This window comes from Armigeres subalbatus, unplaced genomic scaffold, assembly GCF_024139115.2.
Source record: "Armigeres subalbatus isolate Guangzhou_Male unplaced genomic scaffold, GZ_Asu_2 Contig1826, whole genome shotgun sequence".
NCBI classification, from domain to species: domain Eukaryota; kingdom Metazoa; phylum Arthropoda; class Insecta; order Diptera; family Culicidae; genus Armigeres; species Armigeres subalbatus.
In genome coordinates this window covers 113,316-128,309 of record NW_026942646.1, presented here as the reverse complement: position 1 = coordinate 128,309, position 14,994 = coordinate 113,316, and the positions used below count along the sequence as shown (strand labels likewise).

Sequence of the window (14,994 nt, the reverse complement as noted above, 5' to 3'; positions counted from 1 at the left end):
AGGTTCATCGTCACTGACCCTGAAATCTGCACTGCGTGTGAACATTTCAGTTATTTTGATAAAAATATATGTTACAACGTTCTGCAACAGATAAATCACATACGTCGTTTTGATACGTCAGCATGACCGAGGTCATGCTACTTTCGTCGAAATGCTACGCTGCTCCGTACGCTGCATTGTTGATACGTCGAAATGTTGCGTCAAGTTGAAACGTTTCACGCACATGCGACAAAAAAGTTGCAACACTTACAACACGACGTAACAACATTTGCTGCAGAAAAACAACGTAAAATGTTTTTCTTAACGAAAATCAGAATATTCAAGCAACATGTTTAATTTTGATATCAGTGATGAAAAAGTACAAGCAGACGCACGTTTTAAACTATTTAGTTGTTCGAAAAAACTTTTTAAAGTACATTTTCTGCTAAGCGGTGTATGTGCAATATTTTCAACAATGATGTTACACCGTTTTGCAAAAAATTGATATACATTTTTAAAAACACATTTTCATGTAGTTTTGAAGATATACACATTTTTAGATGAATTTGATGCCATATGCTGTTGAAAACGGGTTTGTTTACAATTTGCGACATACGCCGTTTTGAAAAAGTACCCGAGAACTGTTTGACGTATATTTAGTATATAAGATCTGCTCAAGGTTAGGACGACCTATTTCATCATTTATTATTTAATATCATATTTTATATTTAATAGCAATAGATTTTAGAGTTCTTTATTCTACATTACCATTAAATGATTTATTTTGCATTTTTTCTTTTCAGGTGCAACAGGTAACTATGTGAATCATTCACACGATCAACCACCAGTCAGTAATAGCTCAACCTTCGTAGAAATCTGTCGATTCACTTTATGTTTCAGACATTGTGGTGACAGACGGTGACGTGACTATTGAAACGGCTGCCTTAGTTCCATGTAAGAAATCTACTTATTGTGATTTATTATGCGGCCCAAATTTGCATACAACCAGCACGAATTGGGGGCTACCTACCAAAATTGTGCTCTGTGTTACATATTAAATTTATTCTCGAACTTACTACTGAACATAACCGTCAAGAGAAAATCAACTTGGCGTGATGCTCTGCTATTTTCGTCTTAAAATACGAATACTGAGCCTAACACCTCGAGAATTTGGTCCGCGGATTTTTCCCCCATGTATTTTTACATAGGCGATGTTTCCGGGATTTGAGTACGGAAAATCAAAATCCTGGCCCCACTTAAAATGCAAAATCCGGCGGAAAATTTTCCCGAGCTGTGTAATGTGCGGGAAACCTTTCTTGTTCTCCCATAATAGAATCTTATATTGTGCGTGAAGGGTTTAACTTTTGCGTTCACCGAATTTGAAATTAGAAAATCGGTCCACTCTCAGATGCATACAAAATTTTAGTAAGTGATTCATATTTCTTCTTAGAACTTGCATTTGGAACCAACAACAACAAATCAATAGTTTTTCTTTTCTTCCAACTTAAAGCTGAAACGAAAGTCAAACAAAGAACCACATTGTTCAACTGGCACAAAGCTGCAGAACGACAGCCAAGACTGACTTTGACATTCAAATCGGTCATTGAGTTGGACTGCGCCGCACTGCCGATCGATCAATATCCCGCCGGGGCTCTTGAGTTTGAGAATGCTTGTGACTGGAAACATTGTAATGAATCGATCCGTTTGTACACGTTCGAAGCAAATAAACAAAAGATTGGTTTGCACATGTGCCTCTAAAGGAAACAGATGCGCAGATACCGCTAGATGGATAGTCATCGATATCGCACGGTGACACACTATATATGATGTTGATGCCGTATCATACGCCGTCGAAGGCGTCATAAATAGGGGAGAACGACTTTAAGCGCATTCGTGCGGTAAAATAATCTCACACATTAAATTTTTTTTTATTCCTTTATTTATTTGATAGGCACTCTGTGTTACTTGACCGCTACTGTGCCGAGATCTACTGTGGTATTCTGCAGCCAGAATCCACACAGAATCTATTTTTAGATTTTTCCATTATTCATTGTTGTTGTCGTTGCTGGTCCATCTCGTCGTGAGTTCATTGTGTTCGTTTTGTCCATGTCGTGTATCCAATGATCGTTGCATTGTCCGGTTGCCATTTATCCGGGTAACGTTGGAGGAATGCCTCCGAGAAGAACAAGTTGTCAGTCGTCATCAGGCAGCCGTGATGGTGAAGCGTGCACCCCAATACGCCACCGCATAGGCTGCGCATCCGGCGACTGACGAGGGTTTTGGTGGAGGGGCTGGGAATCGAACCCATGCCCATTCGCTTGAAAGGCGAACGTGTAGTCACACATTAAATGGTCTGTAGAATTGTTTTGTAACTACATATAAAAAATTTAAACAAAAAAGAAAACTTTTCCAGTTTTCGCCTTTACGATCACATATTCTGTTGGATCAAGAATCACAAAATAAGAAACAGTTTTTAATAGGTAATCCATGTAGTAATCTTGCTAATCTTGCAAATTTTGTATCTGTTTAAATGATTGGAAAATTTACTGATAAATGGTAGAAACATCGAAAAATGAAAGAGGTGCACTTTGGACTATTTCACCCTATCTACCTCTGTAATTACAATACATACATGAATGGCTGTTCATCGGTAATTATGACGACTTTTGAAGAAGACCAGCTCGCACAGTTATTTATATGTACTTATAGTTGCACTTGTGACACATTTTTTCATGTAGTCACTTTACTATGTAGTCCGGCGAATATAAAATTGATCGAATTTTCCAAAACAAACAGTACTTCCAAGGGAAAAGGTTCCTGCTGCCTTCTAATTCTTGCATAATTTCAAACAAATAGTTTAGCCGAAAGCGCGATATAAACATGAACAGTAAGATTTGTCACAGTTATATATGTATAGTAATTCATATCAAAACTTCTCGTAATTCATGGAATTTTGTCTAGTTTTATACGAAAACTTTTTAAGACTTCCATCCACTGTATGATATCATGTTCAATTGGATTCCTAAAATCGATCTGTAACGATTGAACCTCGTCATTCTATCCACCAGACTATAGTAAAGTGACTATTTTTTACTGACCATCAACAAGTGCCCAAGTGGATCGATAGATTGAACTGCTGTTGCAAACGTAGCATGAAGTGCATAGTAAAATATGAATGGTCGACAAGAAGGGGCACAAGATATAATAATGATAATTCCATTCCATAATGGTTGGACAGTTCAGACGAACTTGGTCAAATGGGTTGGTATCTTATGTCTTTGTGGAATATATGTTCCTGGTTATAAGTGCTGCGGAATTGCGTTTTACTACAATCGATACTGTTGATACTGTTGTTTTATTGGTGTTGGGTGATCTAACCTTGACATATGAAGGTTTGAATGTTCTTTGAAAAACCGCTAAATTTTCCCATCATTACATTAAATTTAGCAGACATACAAAATAGATAATATTCACAACCAAAGGGGCATTCTCGTTCCGAGTCATGGGTAGGACAAATAAGAAAGGCCAATTTGGGCAAAAGTTCTGGTATAAACATTAGGATTAAGCGATTTGCATACATTCGTAGGTGTTACAAGGGTAGATTGTTGTATGAGATTTGCATCTCCGCTGGAATCCGTTCCCACAGAGGCACTCTCCAACAGAGGACCATGCCATACAACCATGCTTACGAATGTTTTAGGGCAGCGGTTCTTAACCTTTTTCTTGAGAGGTAACCCTTCGAACTTCTGCATTAATTGAGGTACCCCCGATGTTTTTTGCTGTAAATGAAAATAATCGTAGCTCTTGACCTGAAAACTAACGGAATATATGGCTCTCCATAAACTTTTTTGAAATTTTCATTTCCTTCTAAACTGTCCAATTGAAATTAAGTTCATACATCGTGCTTCCTACAGAACTTTTTTTTGACTATTTAAGGCTTCCGAGAGTATTGAAAGGAGGCTTCCAAGCCTCTGAAACGTAGGATTCCCGTGGCTTCTGAGTCTCTTGTAAGATGATTTTCAAGCCACTTAAAAGGAGGCTTCCGAGCATCTTGAAAGAACGCCTCTGAGCTGCTTGAAAATATGCTGTATATAGTATAGTATCTTGAATATACGTTTCCACGCATCTTGAAAAAAGAGTTCCGAGCCAAGGAAGGCTTCGAGCATGTTGAAGGAAGGCTTCCGAACCACTCGAAAGGAGGCTTCCGAGCCTCTTAAACGAAGCCTTCCGAGCTTTTTTAAGAGAGCCTTCCGAGCGTTTTGGATGGAAGTATGCTACCAAGCCACTTTAAAAATGGTTTTTGAGCCTCTTGAAAGAAGGCTTTCGAGCCACTTAAAATGAGGCCTCTGAGTATCTTGGAAAGATGCTTCTGAGGCTTTCGATAGTACGGTTCCAAGCCTCTTGAAAGAAGAATTCCGAGCCTTATGAAAGGAGCCTTCCGGAAGAGGGAGAGCTTTCCGTGCCTTTTAGAACAAGGAGAAAAAAAAAGCCTAAAAGAAGACTTCCGCGACTCTAGAAAAGAGGCTTCCAAGCTTTTAAAAAAAGTTTATAGAAAAAAGCTCTCTTGAAAGAATGTTTCCAAACCTCTTATAATGAGGCTTCCGGGTCACCTGAAATGAGGCTTCTGAACCTCTTGAGTGTTCCGAGCTGCTTGGAAGGAGGTTTCTAAGAAGCCTAGAAGGATGCTTCCCGAGTAGCCCAATTCACACTGTTTTGGTTGCAGCAACTCAAATGTGACCAAATTTGGTTACATACTTACTGTAACTTTTCTACAACATGTGTGCTGCTTGGGCTCCAATTCACTTGCAACGAAGCAACAGAGCTTTCCGGGAAAAGTCTTCATGTCTCTCAAATGGAGGCTTCCGAATTTGTAGAACCTAGGTTTTAGTTAAGAATCATATTCTTAACATATTATTCAACATTCTGTCTTGATCAGGTAGATTGCATAAAAGATTTCTCGCTTAACTTTTCAAAAGGACCTAAGTAACATTGTTTTCATTAATTAATTTGAGTACTGCAATCAAAAGCTTTCATATTGGTCTGATGATTGCACTATTAAAATCAATTCATGAAAAAAATGTTAGTTAGGTCCGTTTGAAAAGTTGAGCGAGATTTTTTAAATTTGTTTATTCGAGGTTTTACCCTTTTGATCTTTTGTCCCACAGCCCTTCATCCATTGTACTGGTTGTAGAGAGCAGGATTCAATTGGCCATGATTTACATGGATATTATGTACAAGACAAAGTTTTGAAATTACATGTACCCCAGGTTGAGAACCGCTGTTTTAGGGGAAAGGATGTACCGTACATTTAAGAAGGTGCCGAGAACTCTTGCGGAGAATACTCACATAATTCTAGAGTTTATTTTTCAATTTTCAGGACAAACATTAGTTTTCCAAGATTATTAATGCCTTCCAAGAAGCATGAGATACAGGAATTCTTACGATTATTGAATATCTTTACAAGGTTTCAGCAGAAGTCAAGTTGAGCTAAATTCTAAATGTGTCTTGTGCGAAGGTTTTGCCACAACTCTGCCTAAAAGTTCGTTGTTTGAATGCCGTTAGTTGCATCAGTTACTTAGACCTATAGGCTGAATTTTTGCTCACCCCAAACCCCCCCCCCCCCCCTTGCTGAAACGATTGCATAGGCAATTTTAATAATCCTCTCATATTTTTAGCTAATTTACATGTAATTTGATCGAGCACGCGCAGTTCGAAGTTTGTATGAAAACCAATATGAAAACAGCAACTTTTATGGAAAACCGATTCCCAATGTTTCCCAAATGTCACTCCTAATGGAGCCCAATTAGCAACATAGAAAATTTTACAAGGAATATGGCCATCTTTGTTGCGAAACGATTTGATGCTTGCAAGAAATGTTAATAAGGAAATACTAAACCGTGGGAAAGTCAAATTTTGAATCACTCTACTGACTATACGTACCGTTTTTAACGGGACAGACCCGTTTTTTAGACCTTATTGTGCTGTCCCGTCGCAATCTAAAAAATCCTTAATTTGACCAGTTTTTTCATTGATTCTTCCAAAGAGCTCCAAAACATTATTCAAATAAATTCAATAGGAATCAAACAAATTCAACAGCAATTTAAAACCAAACACAAAGAAAGTAGACAAAACGCATAAAAAAAACTGTTAGATGTTACGATAAGCAACACTTAATGATTGCTATCTATGCCGTTATGTATTTTGCATGGATCGACTTTTCTTTGGCCAAATTCATCAGTGGAGTGAACGGAATCGGTAACTTAGTAGGCAAGTAAATCCTGAAAGTCATGCCACGTCGGTCAATAACGAAGCGCAGGAACAGACATTCTAAGTTACAGATTGAGTTCATTTTCGATTTTTTTTTTCCTTGTGAAAATCTGCATCATCACATTTTTTCAATCGTTTGATTCTTTTTGAATCATTAAGAATCATTAACAGTCTTTCTGAATATTTCAAAATCATCCATTGTAAAAAAAACGACGACATTAAAAAATAATTTATATTTCCTCCGGAAATTCCTTCGCGAATTCCTCCGGAAATTCTTTCGGGAATTCCTCCGGAAATTCTCTCGGGAATTCCTCCGGAAATTCTTTCGGGAATTCCTCCGGAAATTCTTTCAGGAGTTCCTCCGGAAATTGCATCGGAAATTCATCCGAAAATTCCTTCGGGAATTCCTCCGAAACTTGCTTCAGGAATATCTCCAGAAATTCGTTCGGGAATTCCTCCGAAAATTCAATCAGGAATTCCTCGGGAAATTCCTCCGGAACTACTTCCACAGTTCTTCCGGAAGTTCATTATTGAATTCCTCCGAAATATCCTTCTAGAATTCCTCCGGAAGTTCCTTCTAGAATTCCTCCGCGAGTTGCTTCAGGAATTCTTCTGGAAATTCCTTCAGCAATTCCTCCGGAAGTTGCTTTAAAAAATTCATCCGGAAGTTCCTTCAGGAATTCCTTATGAAGTTTCTTCAAGAATTCCTCTGGAAGTTCCTTCAGGAATTCCTGCGGAAGTTTCTTTAGGAATTCCTCCGAAAAATCCTTGAGGAATTCTTCTGAAATTCCTACAGCATTTCCTCCAGAAGTTCCTTTAAGAACTCCTCCAGAGTTTCCTTCAAGAATTTCTCCGGAAGTTCTCTCAAGAATTTCCGGAGGAATTCCCCAAGGAATTTCCGGAAGAATTCCCGAAGGAACTTCCAGAGGAATTCCCGAAGGAATTTCCGGAGGAATTCCCGAAGGAATTTCCGGAGGAATTCCTGAAGGAACTTCCGGAGGAATTCGTGAAAGAACTTCTTAAGGAATTTCTGAAGGATTTTCCGAAGGAATTTCTGAAGAAACTTCCGGAGGAATTGCTCAAGGAACTTCTGGGGGAATTCCTGAAGAAACTTCTGGAGGAATTCGTGAAGGAACTTCCGGAGGAATTGCTCAAGGAACTTCTGGGGGAAGTCCTGAAGAAACATCCGGAGGAATTTCTGAAGGAACTTCCGAAGATATTCCTGAAGGAACTTTCGGAGGAATTCCTGAAAGAACTTCCGAGGGAATTGCTGAAGGAACTTCCAGAAGAAATTTCGGAGGAATTCCTGAAGGAACTTCGGGTCGAATTTCTGAAGGAACTTCCGAAGGAAATGATGCAGAAAATTCCGCAACGCTTCCACCGATCACCAATGGTGGGACCGTCACGCCGCCACCGGTAACTCAAATTTATTCATCACGCCGCCGCCGATTCAATTGCAATCGGCGCACAGGTCTACCCTGGAATCGATTCTGATTGCTCGAAACCTGACCAATAAAGTTCAAAATTATATTAGCGGCAAACCTATGATTGTTTTTTCCATGATCTGATTTCGAAAAGTCAAAATGTTTGTACAACTAACCGCTTTGGTAACAAACTTCAACTAATGAAACAAACTTCAAAACCGCTTCCATTGAGTTCCGGAATTTCCCGGAAGAGGCCAGAAGTAGAATCAAGACCTAAAAAATGTTATCCTACATTTTTGCAATGGAGAATCAGGAAGTTTGATATGTCGCATGGTATGCTCTTATCGGAAACCAGATTCAAGTGTTGTACAGGGTTTCCGGAATTGGTTCCAAGTGTCCCGGGATATTTGGATCAACTGGATCAATTGGATCAAAATTGAAAGTAGAGATCTAAAATTAGTTTCAACATAACTTTCGACAAAAAACGCCGATGATTGATTGATACATTTCGAATTATTCTGATATATGTCCCCGATCAGAGCCCCGGAGCTGGTTACAGTGTGGTCATTACGCTTCCAAATTCGTTCAGAAGCATCGCAAGTAAGTTTTCTACGTGATACGGGTATAAAAAGACGATATTGGTACGAATAACAAACATAAAAGTTAAAAATGTCCACCATGTCCTAAATGGCCACCCAACAGACCCCACTGGGATTCCGTATAAACCCGGAACCGTTGGACCGACATATCGAATCGATCGATTCTATGAAACTATGATATTTTTTTTTCGTTTGTGTCTGAAAATTTCAAACAAATCGGTCAAAAATTGAATGAATTAGAGCAAAAACATCACCAAAATTTTGATGCACAAAAGAGGTTGGGGATGCAAAGGTTTAAAGTAGATTGAAATAAAATTTCAAAATTCCACATTTTTTTTTATTTTGAAAAAATGTGTAATTCTTGTTCATTTGTGTTTTATCCGCGAGTGTTCAATGTTCATCGCTTCAAACACCGGTTTCTTCTGCGGTTTATGAAACTCATCCTGAAAGAGCGCGTTTTTCCAAAGCTTTTTATTAAGGAACGCTGAGTAACAAATGACTGTGGGGACCCATTGTGATGAACTTGAGTGGCCACCGAAGGTCCTCCAGAGAATCCGGAACATCCGTAGAAGTGGTCAATTCATGAAACTCACCATAGAATTGCGCGGTTTTTTCAAAGCTTCTCCTTTTCAAACACTAAGTAATAAATGATTGTGAATACCCATTTCGATGGACCTACGTGGCCTCATCAAGGAAGAGTGCGGTTTTTACCAAGCTTTTTATTGTCGTATCCGGAACGATCCGGAACATCCGTAGAAATCTTCCATTCATGAAACTCACCATAGAATAACGCGGCTTTTCCATAGCTTTTAATTAATGTACGCTGAGTTATAGAAAGTTATCGTTACCCATTCTTATGGACCTGAATGGCCACTAGAGGTCCTTCGTGAATAATGCCCGTCTTATCCCTAAAAGTTGCCAACTAACGAAACTCTAATCATAAGAGCAGAGGGGCTCTCCTTAGCCGTTCGTTAAGATTCGCGGCTACAAAGCAAGACCATGATGAGGGTGGCTGGGTTCGATTCCCGGCCCGGTCTAGGAAATTTTTGGGTTGGAAATTTGCTCGACTTCTCGTGTTAGCCTCATAATACAGTATCGACCCGATTTTGTCACTTCCCGAGTTTGTCTTTCCCCGATTTTATCACATTTTCGACCCGAATGAAATAATGGTAACCTTGCTTAAAAACCTCGCAGTTAATAACTGAACCATTTGTTTGAGAAATTGCATATGTAATGTTTTTGGCCAAATTGAGATTTTTATATATTCTGAATCCTTGTCGTAAAATACGTTTTTTTTTTTGTAATTTTTGCACTGGAACTGCCCCAGAGTGTTTAGTTTTGGCAGAAACTGTGCCAATTTGTTCAAAAATTGTGTAAAATGGATATATGCAGTTTCTCAAACAAATGATTCAACTGTGGAAGTGCGAAGCAGCAATGTCCCAGTGGGGGATGTAGTGCCAAATAAGAAGAAGAAGAATAAGAGTTCTAAGTATTAAACCCATTTCATAAACTGTTTTTCAAACATTAGTAAATAAATGTGGTAGAACCTATGTACAACTTGATCACAGCCATTATATATTAGATTCACAACCATTATATATTAGATTTGTTTTCCATGGTCCATCCTTCTGATCAACAATTCAACCAAAGTCATTCATATTTTCAACCAAACTTCCATGAGTCGGTGATTTATGACTGAATATCGACTCATGGAAGCAAATTATGTCATTTCTGGCCCCGGGCCCCCACAAATCTTATGTACCAAAACCAACCTTTTCGTGCATTTCGGGGCCCCCACAAGCTGTCGGCCCCGGGGCCCCTTTCCGACTAAATCCGGCAATACATGTGTTTTAGTTATTTATTTATTATTTGTAATTTATGTAGGGAAACGGTTCGGCACTTCTTCTCACAGCTCCCATTTCCATCTAATCAAAAACAAAGCAATTAAAAGGTATTTGATTTGTTATTAATTTTTGTGATTTTTTTCAGCAGTGAGCACGCATGTTAGCAAAAAGAAGCGACAAGATTGGTACTGTATATCTCTGTTTTGCGATTAGATGAATATATGTTCAGTGAGATGAAAAACGGAACAGTTACCCTATTCGTTATCACTTTACGATCTATTTTATTTAAATTTGAGAAACATGATGTCAAAGTTTTGCGGGGCCTTCCTTAGCCGTGCGGCTACAAAGCAAGACCATGCTGAGGGAGGCTGAGTTCGATTCCCGGTGCCGGTCTTTGGCAATTTTCTGATTGAAAATTGTCTCGACTTCCCTGGGCATAAAAGAATCATCGTGTTAGCCTCATGATATACGAATGCAAAAATGGTAACCTGGCTTAGAAACCTCGCAGTTAATAACTGTGGAAGTGCTTGTTCACTAAGTCGCGAGGCGGCTCTGTCCCAGTGTGGGGATGTAATGCCAATAAGAAAAAGAAGAAGATGTCAAAGTTTGCACATTTATTTTTCTCTGACTACAATGTAAGTGTCTTTTGATTACAGGATGCTTAGTGCTTAGTTTGAATACCCTATCACCTAAGAAAAACGATAACAAGTAATATTTCTTGCACTGCTATTGAAAAAAGTCTGTTTCAAATTCAATGTTGATTTGAATGCACTTCACGAGTGTGAATTCCAAGAATAACGATAAATTTATACAAGATCAAAATCATTCAGTCGTGACATGTTTGTTTTCCTCACGGGGTGATACCTACCATGCGGTGCTAAATGATAATCATTTTATTGATTTACAACACATTCACATAACGAAAAACAAGTTTGTGCTACGCCGAACTCTGATATAGAAAGCCCTTCGAATATTTGCGACTGCGATTATAGCAAACTGGAGGTAGTTGACAAAATCACATTCCGCCACTCTAATCAACAGACTTGACCAACGATTACCTACATCGCAGAAAAAATGTTGATCGTTCGATTACGTTTCCCCAACGGTAACAAGAACCGGTTAATGGCAAAGATGCCCTCGCCATTATCGGATGCTACACCGCAATACAGTGCAGCAATTATGCAAATTTGGCCGGGTTGTCAGTCGTGGAGTGTTATCGCAATCACACAGCTACTCATCGATCAAAACGATTAATGAATTATAGGGCTGCTGTTTTCGTCGTCGTCGTCGTCAGTCGATCGCTGTCCAAGCGGATGTTCCGCGATTGCGTACAAATGATCGAACAATCGATCGATCGGGCGATGAGCATGTGGAATTTGATTGCAGGTTCTTCAATTACGCTATCAAGTGCAATTGGTTGTCCCAAATAGGAATAGAGGGAGGCTTTCTAAACTGTGTTTTTTGTCAAGGTGAAGGACAGCTTTGTTTTTTTTTTCAATCGAAATTTTTCTAAAGTCGTACAAATAATGAAATGAGTTTATTTAGCTTATGCTTATTGAATCGTAACTTGAACATAAGTCTCTAAGCGTTGCTGAGATACTTGGGAGCGTCCTTGTGTCCTGTACTAAGCTTTAACAGCAATGACCCAAGCACCCCAAAATGAAATATGTTTTCAGGTGATATAAAAATTATATTTTACGGGAACAAACAGATACGTTTATTTGATTGTATCTTTTTTATGCGATTTAGTGTAATGGTACCTTTGATACATTTTATAAGTAAGTTAATACGCTTCTTTTGAGATAATCGGCCACATGATCAATTTTCCTTATTGCGGATTTTCTCTGGCTCGAAATAAATCGTTTTGAAAGCAGTGATCATTATGCACAGCTTCAAAGCTAGAACATATTTTCCATTAATAATTATTCAACTATTGTTTTATTTATTCAGACTAAGGCCGAAGTGCCCTGTGCGGTATATAAGAGTCTTCTCCATTCGGCTCGGTCCATGTCTACGCAGTCTACGGAGGGTCCGCAAATCATGTTCCACCTGATCGATCCACCTTGCCCGCTGCGCACCTTGCCTTCTTGTGCCCGTCGGATCGTTGTCGAGACCCAGTTTCACCGGATAACTGTCCGACATTCTGGCTACGTGCCCGGCCCACCGCAGTCATCTGATTTTCGCGGTGTGAACGATAAATAATTCTCGATAAATGAACTCGTGGTTTATTCGCCTCCTCCACGTACCGTCCCCTAAAAATACCCTAATCATCCAACAGGTATATATTTATCCTTTCTTATGTGATTTTTGTAAGCTATTTTTGGCATACAAAAATTATCATTTTCGATTCAATTTATTCAGCATCTAGTATTACTGCACGCAACTTTCATCAAAAGAAAGACTTCAAAAGTGAAAGGTCTACATTAGCGAATTCCAGAATTGGTCACGTAGGGTGGAATGACCAATAGTGGAGCTTTTATGCAGAGCTGCCCGAAAAATTGGAGACTTTGTTCAAGAATTTTGATAAACAAAACCTGCTTGTGTTGCCACAACTTGCCACAACAGCCACAGTTCCAATTTTGATGCTCTGAACTGAACAAAAACAAAAATACACGAGATTATGGTTCCATTGAAAGATATATAACAATGCACTATAATCCACACATTTTATAGGCAACATTCCATAAGTTTAAATAATGATGTTTATATAAGCACAAAAAATCATTCTTCATGCGAGGAATGCGTGGCCTCGAATAAGCAGTAACATTTGTACATATAAATATGTATTTTGTCAAAGTTTCAAAAAGAATGTAGCTTTGTATTGATTAGAACACATGAGCAGTGGTGCAATTTATCAACAATGCCTGCGGAGTGTGATTCTTTTGTTTTGTATTTTTCTCTGCTCCTCTTCGCCTATGACGGTGTCTTTCAGTCAGTAAGACAAAGCAGGAGTAGATTAGCTTACTCGGTTTGCCAACAGCGGGCTGAACCTGATGATCAATTGGCACAAATTTCCTGTCACTGTCTTTCAAGTGATAGTATTCACCCATGCATTTATATAGGGCCGTCGCATTCACGCAGCAGCGAGTGAACTGAATGGACTGTCACTGCGGGCTGCGTGTGCAATGAGAGGAGAGGTCTTTTGTTTACTCTTTCTTTGATTGTTGCTGCTAACCATTTTCAGTTTTCACTTTTAGGAAGTGAGTGTGAAGAGGATATGGTATCAATTTCAACAAATTTCAGTCACTGAGATTGATAATTCGCACCACTGCACATGAGTGCTGAATGCCAATATAACAGTGACACGAACAATCAATTTATTCGACCAACAATATCACACACGAACGACCGAAGCGCCAAATTGAGCACCAACCATCAAAAAATATATGGGGTTTTGTGCAACTTCACTACAAATGCTCAAACATGTTCGGCGAACCATGACTCCACCCCCAACAACTCAAACCAAAATCAAACCGTTTTATTTTTTTCCAACCGAGTCGCCAACTGTCAAATGGTTGTTCGAACAACTTCACACACATTCAAACAAAGCAGCAACCGAAGCGTTTTCTTGGGGTCGGAGTCAATGTTCGTCAAACTGCTTGACTGGTGTGTACGTTGCATCATGCCTGCCGTATCCTAACGGAACTACAGTCCCTTCCCAATTTTGGCAACACGACCGGATTTTAATGTTGCCAAAATGGGGATGTTGCCAAAATGGGGATGTTGCCAAAAACGGGAAAAAAATTTCATACAAAATTTCAATTTTTTTCGTTTGCATTATTGAAGCTAAATACTTAGAATATGTACTACAAAGTATGTGAAGCACAATTCGTGCATCATAATTGACATTTTTGCTATATTATTCATAACTCGGAGATTGTAGTTCAAACAAAATTGAAATAAACTCAAGAATGGTAATTAAACGATAATGTTACTAATTAGCCAATTCATAATACAAATTTAATAATAAATAATACTTGAAATTAACAATAGCGTCGGAAAAAATTGTCTTATATCGAGTTACGTTATTTCGAGGTTGCTTTATATCGAGGTTGCCTTATATCGAAGTATGACTGTACAAGATAGAAATGGAAGCTGTACGAAAGTTCATTTCCTGCTAGAACATGAGAAATATAGAGAAAGATACAAAGCAGGAAAATGAAACGGGCCTGAGATTGAACCAACGGCCTCCTGCGTATGAGGCAGAAATGGTAGCTATAGGGAAAATTTGGTGAGATGCCACACCTTTTTCAAAATCGATATTTCATTCCGTGCCGATAGTTCGAACGAGCCAGACGTGTGTGCTGTGTCTCATCGCGGATTGTGTTCGGTAGTGCGAGTGCTGTTGTGTGGTGCGTATCCTACCTACGGATCCAAGGCGATCACTGTCGGCGAGGGGAAGTAGCTGCTTCTGGCGACGCCAGTGAAGCAGGCTATTGTTTCTGCTGCTACCTACAGCAGCAGCGCAGATAAGTGGCAAAGATTGTTGTATTGTTCTCCCACAGAGTGGGACTGATTAGAATAGTTTGAATTAGTTTTTTTTATTAGTTTTTTTTCTAATTAGTTAATAGTTATTAGTTCTTAGCTTGTAATAACTATACTTCCAACACCTTGCAAGGTGATAATGGAGGCGGAGACTGCGGAGGGCAGTGGGCCTCCCAAAGATGGTGGTCGCACACGATTCTACCATGCATCTTCTCCTGGGCCTTGGGTTGTTTACTTTCGGCAGAAAGTGAAAAGCCTAGATTTTCTCGGCATTAAGCGAGATTTGACGCGTCGTTTTCCGAAAACTGATTTCCATCAGGTAAATCGGAACAAACTACGCATAACCGCACCTACATACAAGGATGCAAACGAAATTGCTAAAGACAAGGCCTACAA

At 39.1% G+C, this 14,994-nt stretch overlaps 1 protein-coding gene across 3 annotated transcripts in view; it reads left to right on the top strand.

The window, feature by feature from the left end:
• Positions 1-14,994, top strand: part of LOC134203376 (mucin-2-like) — a 208,486-nt gene that overhangs the window by 108,726 nt on the left and 84,766 nt on the right. Inside the window, exon 1 of one of the 3 annotated variants that reach the window (XM_062678245.1) lies at positions 861-933. The exons of the other annotated variants lie outside the window; for them this stretch is intronic. The gene's annotated coding sequence lies outside the window, so the exon portion shown is untranslated. Of the gene's footprint in view, positions 1-860; positions 934-14,994 lie in introns of those variants that run through there. 3 annotated transcript variants of the gene reach the window in all.